General features: G+C 36.9%; 1 long non-coding RNA gene across 1 annotated transcript; it reads left to right on the top strand.

The window, feature by feature from the left end:
* Positions 1-7,253: 7,253 nt before the first annotated feature.
* On the top strand, positions 7,254-8,610 carry LOC124895974. The gene is made up of 2 exons (XR_007052269.1): positions 7,254-7,526; positions 8,319-8,610. It is a non-coding gene; the product is annotated as an uncharacterized LOC124895974 (long non-coding RNA).
* Positions 8,611-12,269: the final 3,659 nt, after the last annotated feature.

The raw sequence follows: 12,269 nt of genomic DNA on the forward strand, positions 1-12,269 counted from the left end.
CATACTTGGTAGTGTCTTTCCATAAAGAGAGAAAATCTTTTTTTTAAACAAAAAGGCAAATCTAGTACTAGTATTCTTATATTTTCGGTAGTATCAGTTTATGGGCTAAAATAATTTGGCATCATTTGAGCATCAAATTAAAGATTAATTATCCGAATCAATTATTTCAAGCTCGGGTTCTACTAGTATTATTCGGAGGTTTCGCGGACAGATATTCTAGCTTTGGCGTCCAGGTAGGCTAGGTTTACCTACTTTTAGATTGAGCTTATATACCGAAATCGTGAACTATTATGCTAGCTTTGAATAAATACTTGTAGATGCATATTATTTGATTTATATAAACTGTATTATTTATTTGGATTAGGGCCTCGTTCTAGTAAATATTGAAAAATTATCTTTTAGGATAATATAGCATCTATTACTTTAGAACGTGAAGCTAAATTGCAAGACCTTGAATTTATCCCTTTTTAATTAAGATTAATGAATGATTATTTAGACATTTATATTGTTATGATATGGATTTTAATATTATCGGTGGGTTATGGTTACTATAAGTTCCGGTTCGAGTCCGGCAATTGATTATTATGATTACTATGAGTTCTGGTTCGAGTCCGGCAATTGATTATTATGATACTATGAGCACCGGTTCGAGTCCGGCATTTGATTATAGTTGGGGTTACTCTGAGTTTCGGTTCGAGTTCGGCATCTGATTATTTATGTTTACTTTCATCACTTGTGTGTCCCACCGGCTTATGGGGGTACGGTTGGGTTAATTGTCTTCTTCAGTGTGCCTAGCGGGCTTATGTGGGCTCAGTTAGGTTATGTTTGATTTATTTGTTATTACTGCATCATTATTTTTTTCTGTATTGCACAAGTTTATTCCTTTACAGCCGTTGCATAGCTTGGTAGTTGTTTAGCTTTCCATCTCTATTTACTAATAACTCAGATTACGTCCTTGCATTACAGTTACACCTTTTCTGTATTAAGCTCAGTCGGCTGGTGATGCCTATTGAGTACCCGTTGTTTTTGGTACTCATATTACACTTCTGCATCTTTTTACTGATGCAGATTCGGGTACTAGCAGTCGGCGTTGACATGGTTCTTACCTTTCAGTGCTTGTTTAGAGCGGGGTGAGCTTACTGTCGTCCGAGGCTGATCCTTCTCTATCTACCCTAGTTAGTATTTTTCACTGGAGACTACTTGTGTACATTTTAGATTTTTGTCTAGTACTCTGGGTACCTGTTAGTAGTGACTCTAGTACTGACCTTATCAGGTCTTGGGAGGGATTTATTTGTATAGCTGGTCTTTTTTCCTCCTCTCGTTTTGATATAATACATATGCTTTCTTCTTAGTTTTCACCTATTATTGAGGTTGTTATTATCATACGCGATCTTTTATTTTGTCTCTGCCTAATAGCCCATTACCTATCATTCCGGGCTATGGTTTTGCTTGCCTACTGGTGGGATAAGGTAGGCGCCATCACGATTTGAGAAATCGGGTCATGACAAGTTGGTATCAGAGCTTAGATCACACTGGTTTTATTAGTACTGGAGTCGATGTTTAGTAGAGTCCCACAGATCGGTATGGAGGCGTCTGTATCCTATCCTTGAGAGGCTATAGAGCATTTTTAGGGGAAATAATCTCATTTTCTTGATCCATTTATGCGTTGAGTCTGGTTAAGTTGTAATCTTTTTATTGGTTCACTCTTTACGCTGATGGCTAGGACACGAGGTTCAAAAGTAGGGGATCAGGACCGCGGGTCCGCTTCTAGAGTTTTATCTTGGGGTCGAGGTTGACCCAGATATCAGGGGCAGGGTAGAGCAGCAACCCCTATTCGAGATCAGGTCAGGGATCCAGCACCTGATCCTATTATAGCTCTGGGGATTGAGATAGCTCTAAATATTCCGCCACATCAGCAGGTGGGCCAGGGGGTAGCCCAGGCTCCACCCAGATTTATATCTTCTTTGGTTATTCGGGATACATTAGTTCAGTTATTGGGGTTAGTTGGTGGTCCACCGGTCATAAGAGTTCAGCCAGCAGGACAGGGTGGTATAGATTTAGGGGCACAGCCTGCGGCAACGGCACCTAGGGTAGAGGTTTTGCCAGCACCAGTAGTTCCACAGCCGGTAGTAGCCCATCCACTTATGTCTACAGAGGAGCAGAAGATGTTGGATTGATTTTTGAGATTGACTCCACCCAGGTTTGTCGGGACCCCAGGAGAGGATGCTTATGAGTTCCTATCCAGTTGCGAGCAACGGTTGCGGAATTTAGGAATGGTTGAGGCACGAGGAGTAGAATTTATTTCTTAGTAGTTCGACATGGCAGTGAGGAGGTGGTGGGCAGGTTATCTTGATTCCAGGCCAGCTGGATCTCCACCAGTGACTTGGACTTAGTTCTTCGAGGCTTTCTTGGGGAAGTATATATCTCGTAGCATGCGTGAGTATCTCTGGGATGAGTTTACCACATTGAGATAGGGCTCTATGACAGTGGCTGAGTATAAGGTGAGATTCCATGAGTTATCCAGACACGCCACTATGATTCTGGATACGGAGTATGAGTGGATTCGATGCTTTATCAGGGGATTGAGATTGTCACTCCGTAGAGCTACATAGAGTTTGGTGACTTCAGGGAAGTGTTTTTCAGAGATAGCCTAGCATGTTTATTCCATAGAGGATATGGATCGTGAGGCCCAAGGGGGCAGCGATAAGAGACCATGCTACCAGGGTAGTTAGAGTGGTTCACAGTCCTCAGGCTGAGGATTTCACAGTAGGTACCCTCATCAGCAGTCTTCTCAGTATCAGGGTCAACCTAGTCGGCCAGTTAAGGCATCGCTGCAGATATCCGATAGAGGTCAGCCAGTCTATTGTAGTTTCAGTGGTTAGAGTAGCAGCCAGCCGCAGAGGGTTGTTCATCAGGATCGTCGAGTAGGGGTGGTCATTCTGGATTCGCTGGACCTTCTAGTCAGAGCAGGGTGCCCGGGGCATGTTATGACTGCGAATTTATTGGTCACTTCGCTTGTGAGTGTCCTCGGCGTAGTATGATTGAGCCTCCAATTCTGGCTGTGCAGCCGATCAAATCAGTGCCCCCGTTAGGTAGGGGTGGTATACAGTGTCATAGAGGTGGTTCTCAGGGTTCTAGAGGTGGTCTGCAGGGAGGTAGGGCAGATACCCAGTCTAGTAGTGGACAGGGTAATTTGTATGCAGTTCCAAGTAGATCAGGGGCTGAGGCTTCGGATACTGTGATCACAGGTACGATTTCCGTGTTCCATCAGTCAGCTTATGCTTTTTTTGATCCCGGTTCCACCTTTTTATATAGTTCTACTTATTTTGCATCGCGACTGGGTTTATGTTTGAAGTCTTTATCTATGCTGTTACGTGTGGCTGCCCCAGTGGGTGACTCTTTAGTAGTGGATTGGGTATATAGATCTTGTTTGGTTACTATTCGGGAGTTTAATACTCATATTGACCTTATTGTCCTAGATATGGTAGATTTTGACGTGATTCTAGGCATGAATTGGTTGTCTCCTTACCGTACGGTCTTGTATTATTTTGCTAAGACCGTTACCTTATCTTTGCTTGGAGTACCCCCAGTTGTGTGGCAGGGTTCTGTTAGCCGCACACCGATGGGGATTATTTCATACATTCGGGCTAGGAGACTGATATCGAGGGGTTGTGAGTCTTTTCTTGCATATATATGGGATGTTAGTATTGAGAGTTCCCCACTTGACTCCGTCCCTGTTGTTCGCGAGTTTTCTGATGTATTTCCGATCGACCTACCTGGCCTTCCTCCTGAGCGTGATATAGAGTTTATTATTGATCTCGAGCCTGGTACCCGACCTATTTCTATGGCTCCGTATTGTATGGCTCCTGCTGAGTTGAAAGAGATGGATAGTCAACTTTAGGATCTTCTGGGTAAGGGATTTATCAGATCGAGTGTATCTCTTTGGGGTGCTCCAGTTTTGTTTGTGAAGAAGAAAGATGGCTCCTTGCGTATGTGTATCGACTACAGGCAGTTGAATAAGGCTACTGTGAAGAATAAGTATCCTATGCCTCACATCGATGATTTGTTTGATCAGCTTCAAGGTGCGGCGGTGTTTTCTAAGATTGATTTGAGTTTCGGTTACCATCAATTGAGAGTTAGGGCTGCGGACATCCCTAAGACAACCTTCAGGAGTCGTTATGGTCATTGTGAGTTCTTGGTGATGTCTTTTGGGTTGACCAATGCTCCAGCAGCTTTTATAGATCTGATGAATCACGTGTTCATGCCATATTTGGACTCCTTTGTGATAGTATTTATTGATGACATTCTGGTATATTCGAGGAGTAAAGAGGAGCACGAGTAGCATTTGAATACTATACTTCGCACTTTGAGAGACCACAGGATTTATGCCAAGTTCTCAAAATGTGAGTTTTGGCTTGAGTCTCTAGCTTTCTTAGGGCACGTAGTGTCCAAGGACGGTATTATGGTGGACCCAACCAAGATTGAGGCTATTCGTAGTTGGGCTAGGCGTACGTTACCTTCTGAGGTTCGCATCTTTATTAGGTTGGCAGGTTACTACAGGCGGTTCATTGAAGTTTTTTCTTCTATTGCAGCCCCTATGACTAGATTGACTAGGAAGGAGGTTCTGTTTCAGTGGTCTGCGAGTTGTGAGGCAAGCTTTATGAAGCTCAAAAATTTGCTTACTTTAGCTTCTATTTTGACTCTTCTTGTCGAGGGCAAGGGTTTTACTGTTTATTCCGATGCATCTGGTGTTGGGTTGAGGTGTGTTTTGATGCAGCGTGGCCGTGTTATTGCATATGCATCAAGGCAGTTGAACGTGCATGAGCGCAACTACCCCACTTATGACTTAGAGTTGGCAGCGGTAGTATTTGCGCTTAGGATTTGGAGGCATTATTTGTATGGGGCCCGCTGTGAGATATTTGTTGATCACCGTAGTCTTTAGTATATTATGACCCAGAAGGAGCTTAATTCGAGGCAGCGCAGGTGGATTGAGTTGCTGAAAGACTATGATATCTCTATTCTCTACCATCCGGGCAAGACGAATATGGTAGTGGATGCCTTGAGTTTGAAGTCAGTAAGTATGGGTAGCTTAGCTTTCATTTCAGATTCTCAGTGGCCGTTGGCTTTGGACATTCAGTCCTTAGCTAACATGATGGTTCGTTTAGATATTTCTGACCCTCGGAGAATCATTGCTAGTGTTGAGGCTAGATCTACCTTGTTGGAGAAGATTCAGAGACGTCAGTTCGAGGATGACAGGCTTCGCAGCCTTCGAGAGCAGATGTTGAGGGGTGAGTCTCAGCGGGCTACCCTAGATTCTGAGGGAGTCTTGAGGTTTGACGATCGTATTTGTGTTCCAAAGGTTGGAGATTTGATCCAGTTGATTCTTCGTGAGGCTCATAGCTCCAGATACTCTATTCACCCCGAGACAGCTAAGATGTATAGGGATTTGAGGCAACATTATTGGTGGAGTGGTATGCGAAGTGATATAGTAGGGTTTGTGGCTCGATGTCTTTGTTGTCAGCAAGTAAAGGTTGAGCATTAGAGACCTAGTGGATTGCTTCTGCAGCTACCCATTCTCGAGTGGAAATGGGAGCAAGTTACTATAGATTTCGTAGGTGGATTGCCTCGTACATCGCATTATTTTGATAGCATTTGAGTCATCGTGGATCGATTGGACAAGTCTGCATATTTTATCCCCATTCGAGTTTTCTACAGTGCCAAGATGTTAGCTCGTGTTTACATTCACGAGGGGGTTCGCCTACATGGGGTCCCTGTGTCCATTATTTCCGATCGAGGCTCTCAGTTCACTTCTAGCTTTTGGAGGGTATTTCAGGAGGAGTTGGGACCCAGGTTGACTTTAGTACAGCCTTTCATCCCCAGACTGATGGGAAGTCAGAGCGGACTATCTAGGTTCTAGAGGATATACTCCGCGCATGTGTGTTGGATTTTGGGGGTCAGTGGGACCAGTTTCTACCTTTGGCAGAGTTTGCTTATAATAACAGCTTTCACTTGAGTATTCAAATTGCCCCTTTTGAGGCATTGTATGGTAGGAGATATCGATCTCCTGTTGGTTGGTTTGAGACTTCTAAGGCTAGACCTCGTGGAACAGATTTGCTTCGTGATTCGTTAGATCATGTTTGAGTGATTCAGGATATGCTACGAGCAGCTCAGAGCAGACAAAGGAGTTATGCTGATCGCAGACATCGTCCATTGAGTTTCAGAGTTGGTGATAGGGTCTTCCTGCGAGTATCACCCATGAAAGGCATGATGGGGTTCGGGAGGAGGGGCAAGCTTAGCCCTAGATATATTGGACCTTTTGACATCCTACAGGGAGTTGGGGAGGTAGCTTATATGTTGGCATTGCCACCTGCCTTCTCAGCCATTCACCCGGTGTTTCATGTATTTATGTTGCGGCAGTATATCCCAGATGAGTCACACGTACTTCAGTGGGACTCAGTTCAGTTGGACGAGGGAATGACGTTTGTAGAGGAGCCAACGTCTATTTTGGTGAGGGATGTTAGACGATTGCGCTCCAAGGATATTTCGGTAGTTAAGGTTCAGTGGCGTCACCGTCCAGTTGAGGAGGCTACCTGGGAGATCGAGCGTGATATGCGCGCCTAGTATCCCTACCTGTTTGAGCCTTCAGGTATGGCCTTATCTTTTACTTTCGCGTGCGAAAGTCCTTTTAGTAGTGGATGTTGTAATGACCCTTACGGCCATTTCTCTGTATTTTCATATAGTTTTAGTATTATTTAAATGTATCGTGGATTATTTAATTTAATTTGGCATTTGGTAAAAATATAAATTAGTACCTTTCTAGAATATTTTCGATATTGATAACATTCTTTAAGTGATGATATATTTACATTATTTTATAATAATTTTTTTTTGTGATTTATTAATATTTTATGCGGAGATAGTAAATTTAAAAATATTAAAATATTATTATTATATAATATAGGTTTTGTTAGAAATAATTTTCTATTAAATATTGTATATTCAAAATATTATAATTACTTTACCACAAATTTAGGCAATACCCGAATATATCTACGCAGTGTAGAAAATCATCACTTGTGGTTTTTGACCACCACACATGGAAATTGATATGTGGATAGCAACATTTTACTTGGTGACAGCCATACATGTGCCACTTGATTAAGTCCTATCTTTTTTCTTATACATCTTTATATATACATACTTGGTAGTGTCTTTCCATAAAGAGAGAAAATCTTTTTTTTTTAACCAAAAAGGCAAATCTAGTACTAGTATTCTTATATGTAATCATATACCGCGCATATATATATATATATATATATATATTTATATATATATATATATTTATATATATATATATATTTATATATATATATATTTTCGGTAGTATCAGTTTATGGGTTAAAATAATTTGGCATCATTTGAGCATTAAATTAAAGATTAATTATCCGAATCAATTATTTCAAGCTCGGGTTCTACTAGTATTATTCGGAGGTTTCGCGGACAGATATTCTAGCTTTGGCGTCCAGGTAGGCTAGGTTTACCTACTTTTAGATTGAGCTTATATACCGAAATTGTGAACTATTATGCTAGTTTTGAATAAATACTTGTAGATGCATATTATTGGATTTATATAAACTGTCTTATTTATTCGGATTAGGGTCCCATTCTAGTAAATATTGAAAAATTATCTTTTAGCATAACATAGCATCTATTACTTTAGAACGTGAAACTAAATTGCAAAAACTTGAATTTATCCCTTTTTAATTAAGATTAATGAATGATTATTTAGACATTTATATTGTTATGATATGGATTTTAATATTATCGGTGGGTTATGGTTACTATAAGTGTCGGTTCGAGTCCGGCAATTGATTATTATGATACTATGAGCTCGGATTTGAGTCCGGCATTTGATTATAGTTGGGGTTACTCTGAGTTCCGGTTCGAGTTCGGCATCTGATTATTTATGTTTAATTTCATCACTTGTGTGTCCCATCGGCTTATGGGGGTATGGTTGGGTTAATTGTCTTCTTCAGTGTGCCTAGTGGGCTTATGGGGGCTCAATTAGGTTATGTTTGATTTATTTTTTGTTACTGCATCATTATTTTTTTCTGTATTGCACAAGTTTATTCCTTTACAGCTGTTGCATAGCTTGGTAGTTATTTACCTTTCCATCCCTATTTTGTAATAACTCAGATTGCGTCCTTGCATTGTAGTTACACCTTTTCTGTATTAAGCTTAGTCGACCGATGATGCCTACTGAGTACCCGTTGTTTTTGGTACTCATACTACACTTCTGCATCCTTTTCCTGATGCAGATCCAGGTACTAGCAGTCGGCGTTGACATGGTTCTTACCTTTCAGTGCTGGTTTATAGCAGGGTAATCTTAATGTCGTCCGAGGCTGATCCCCCTGTATCTACCCTAGTTAGTCTTTTTCACTCGAGATTACTTGTGTACATTTTAGATTTTTGTCTAGTACTCTGGGTACCTGTTAGTAGTGGCTCTAGTACTGACCTTATCAGGTCTTGGGAGGGATTCATTTGTATAGCTGGTCCTTTTTCCTCCTCTCATTTTGATATAATACATATGCTTTCTTATTAGTTTTCACCTATTATTGAGGTTTTTATTATCATACGCAATCTTTTATTTTGTCTCTGCCTAATAGCCCATTACCTATCATTCCGGGCTATGGTTTGGCTTGCCTACTGGTGGGATAAGGTAGGCGCCATCACGATTTGAGAAATCGGGTCGTGACAAGTTCTATGGTTCAAGTTGGATCCCACACATCAAAAACACATTTTTCAAGCTCCAACCCTCAACAACAACATAAAAAAACAACGCTTTTAAGCCACAATCTCAACAACAAACTGCAATAACACTCTTTCAAGCCACCAATCCTCAAAAAACAACAACCTTCAAAGTTCAAAAATAACTTGAAAATGACTCAAAATTTAGATCTAGACTCTATAAGTGTTAGTGAAGAAGGGACTAACACAAGAAGCAACAAAACACACTAAAATATCCCAAATCTAAGTCTCAACTATCAGCTCAAATACAAAAACGGGACAAATTTCTTTTTTTTTTTTTTTGAGATTTTCGGATTTCAACATTTTTTTTAAATTTTTCTGGAAATAGGTCAAAGCATCGTAATGATCCAGAAAAAATGAAGAATATTAGAAAGGATTTTGCTGGAGTAATTTAAGAATTGGACATGCAAATGGAAGATCAGGAAAAGTAGAGCAGATCCTTAATTTTCCACTAAATCAACTATTGGATTCGTCAGCAATACATATAGGTGATACATATTTTTTTTAAAAACGCGCTTGATACATATATAAAATTGTTAATTTTTCATTACATTTTCATAGTATAATATTGATTCATATGAATGATACGTTTGTTATCTCTATATGAGTGTAATGGTGATTCATATGAATGATACATTTGTTATATCAATAAATGGGTGATACATTTTGTTGACACTGTTAGTGATACATTTGTTGTTATATTATTGGTGATACATTTTGTTTGACAATGTAAGAGTGATACATTGACAATTAGATTATTGGTGATATATATGTCTTAACTTTTTTTATACTTATTATATTTTTAGATTCATTTATAAATAGGTGATATATTTAACATATGAATCATTGTTTAATTAGTGTTATTCTCAATATTTGTTTTTGGCAAAATTTTAATTTAGTTGTAAAAAATCGATCTTACCACAACTTAAGATATGACAGTGCTCACAAGCTCAATGTAGTAGACAGACTTACAGAAGTTCTGAAAGATAAAGGAATCAAAATCTTCCGCAGCACCAGTTTTGGGTCAAAATCAAGATATTTTGTAGGGATTTTAGATTATTTATTGAGGCATATGCTGTGTTTTTAAGTGATGGGATTCAATACCTTCTTCAGAGTTTAATTCAGGGTTGCATCGTATCAGATACACGTCATTGTTATGGAATTATGGAGTGAACAAGGCATCTAATGGATATCTTAGTTACAATCGGGATCTGCCTGGGCCTAAATGCACTTTCATTCCATCAGAGAATACGAAGATGATAGATGTCGAGCCATAGTTGTCTAGTAGTTATTGTTTGACAAATTGATGATTGTTTGTTATGTTTTAAGTTTTTTCTGGATAATTCAAGACTACTAGTTTTAAGTTTTAAGTTTTCAGTATTCTTATAGTTACTGTCATGACATTTCCGATTATGAAATGAAACGTTCCTACCATTTTCGATCATATTATGATATTTTTATGTTATGATTGTGTTTGTCATTGTCTATCAAAGTGATGGCATATTTTTCAGATGTATCTTTATGATATATTTGATTTCTAGATGTATCATTATGATACATATGATATGAGTAGAGATTCAAAACTCTGCAAAACAACTTTGTGACAGTTACATTAAATGTATCACATACGATCTAAATGCATCTCACAACTTTTACACTAAAACACACTATTTAAATATGAATAAAAAATTTTGAACTTAAACATATGTTGTCATGTATGCTAAAGATATCATATATATTGATATCAATATGAAATATAACCAAATAGTTTTTCGGATATTTCATGACTACTAGTTTTAAGTATTCTTACAGTTACTGTCATGACATTTTCGATTATGAAATGAAGCATTCCTATCATTTTTGACCATATTATGTTAGTTTTATGTTATGATTGTATTTGTCATTGTCTATTACATGTTTGATTCATAACGACTAAGCAAGTTAGTGAAATACATATGTAGCTGATTCATATATTGCAGATTTGATATAAGTAATATGAAGCACAATTATGCTATGCTTTTTTTTTTTTTTTCAAAATTAGTTAAGGAGTTTAAAACGTATCACATTTTTTTAACTATGAAAAAAATAGGGTGAAAATCATTTTCCCTCCTCAGCTTTACTTTAAAAATCAAACTCCCCCCTCAACTTTAAACAATAAGCATTCTTCCCCCTTTTTCCTACTTGTCTTTTTTAAATACCTATTTTACCCTTAATCTATTAATATTTATCTTTTTTACCTCTTTAAAATTATTATATTTTTTATTTTTAATATATATAGTAAATTTTTGTAAATAAAAAAAAATTATTTTCTAGACAAAAAAAGTGAGAAACATATATTAAGTATATAAGTTAGTGATGTTCTAAATGAAATAAATGACCATGGTATGAAAATTTATTTATTAATAATAATTAAAACTGTAATATCTATTTATACCAGTGAAAATAACAAATAAAAATAATTTTATAAACATATTTCAATGCATGTAATATAATATCATATAACAAAAATGGAGATATATTTTATACTAAATTAATTCAAAAGTTTATTTATATTATAAATATATACTGCCTCTGTTCACTTTTAATTGTCACTATTTTGCTTTTTGAGGTCAACCTGCATGAACTTTGACCAACATTTTAAGATGTATAATTTAATATTTAAATTTAAAATTTAGATGATCAGAAAATATATGAAAAATGCCATAAGTTTCAATCCTTCTTCATATTAATAAAATGAAAAAAACATATCTTAAAATATTTGTCAAAATTTATGTAGGTTGACCTGGAAAAACGAAAAGTGACAATTAAGAAAGAATCTAGGGAGTATATCGAAACTCATGTGCATATATATATATATATATATATATATATATATATATAAATATACATGTATATATATATGTATGTATGTACCTCTATACATATGTATGTATGTATGTATGTATATATATATATATATGTATGTATGTATATATATATATATATATATATATATATGCATGTATGTATATATATATATATATATATATATGTATGTATGTATATATATTACATACACACACACTTAATGCATGTAAATAAGAGATAAGGTATAAGGTATATGTGAAGTTGCTATGACAAACTTAAATTTTAAGGGGGACCCAGTACCACCTAAACTCATTTTTCGCTGATCAGACAGTCAAGTATTAGAATATTTTTGTACTTCTTTTGGGGGAGACGAAAAATACTTGTACATTATCTCAATAAAATAACAATCATAAAAAATAACATTAGCTTTTGTGACAAGTTCATTAAAAAGGTTAAACTAAAAAATTTAAATAAGAATATATATAAATACTTGACTAAAATAAATAATGTATACTATATGAAGATATTGCTAATGCCAATGTTAAAATAGACATTGTCAAGGTAAAAGGGGGGAGAATGCATATTATTCAAAGTAGAGGAGAGAGTTTGATTTT

This window comes from Capsicum annuum, chromosome 2 (genome assembly GCF_002878395.1).
Source record: "Capsicum annuum cultivar UCD-10X-F1 chromosome 2, UCD10Xv1.1, whole genome shotgun sequence".
In the NCBI taxonomy this organism is placed as follows: Eukaryota; Viridiplantae; Streptophyta; class Magnoliopsida; order Solanales; family Solanaceae; genus Capsicum; species Capsicum annuum.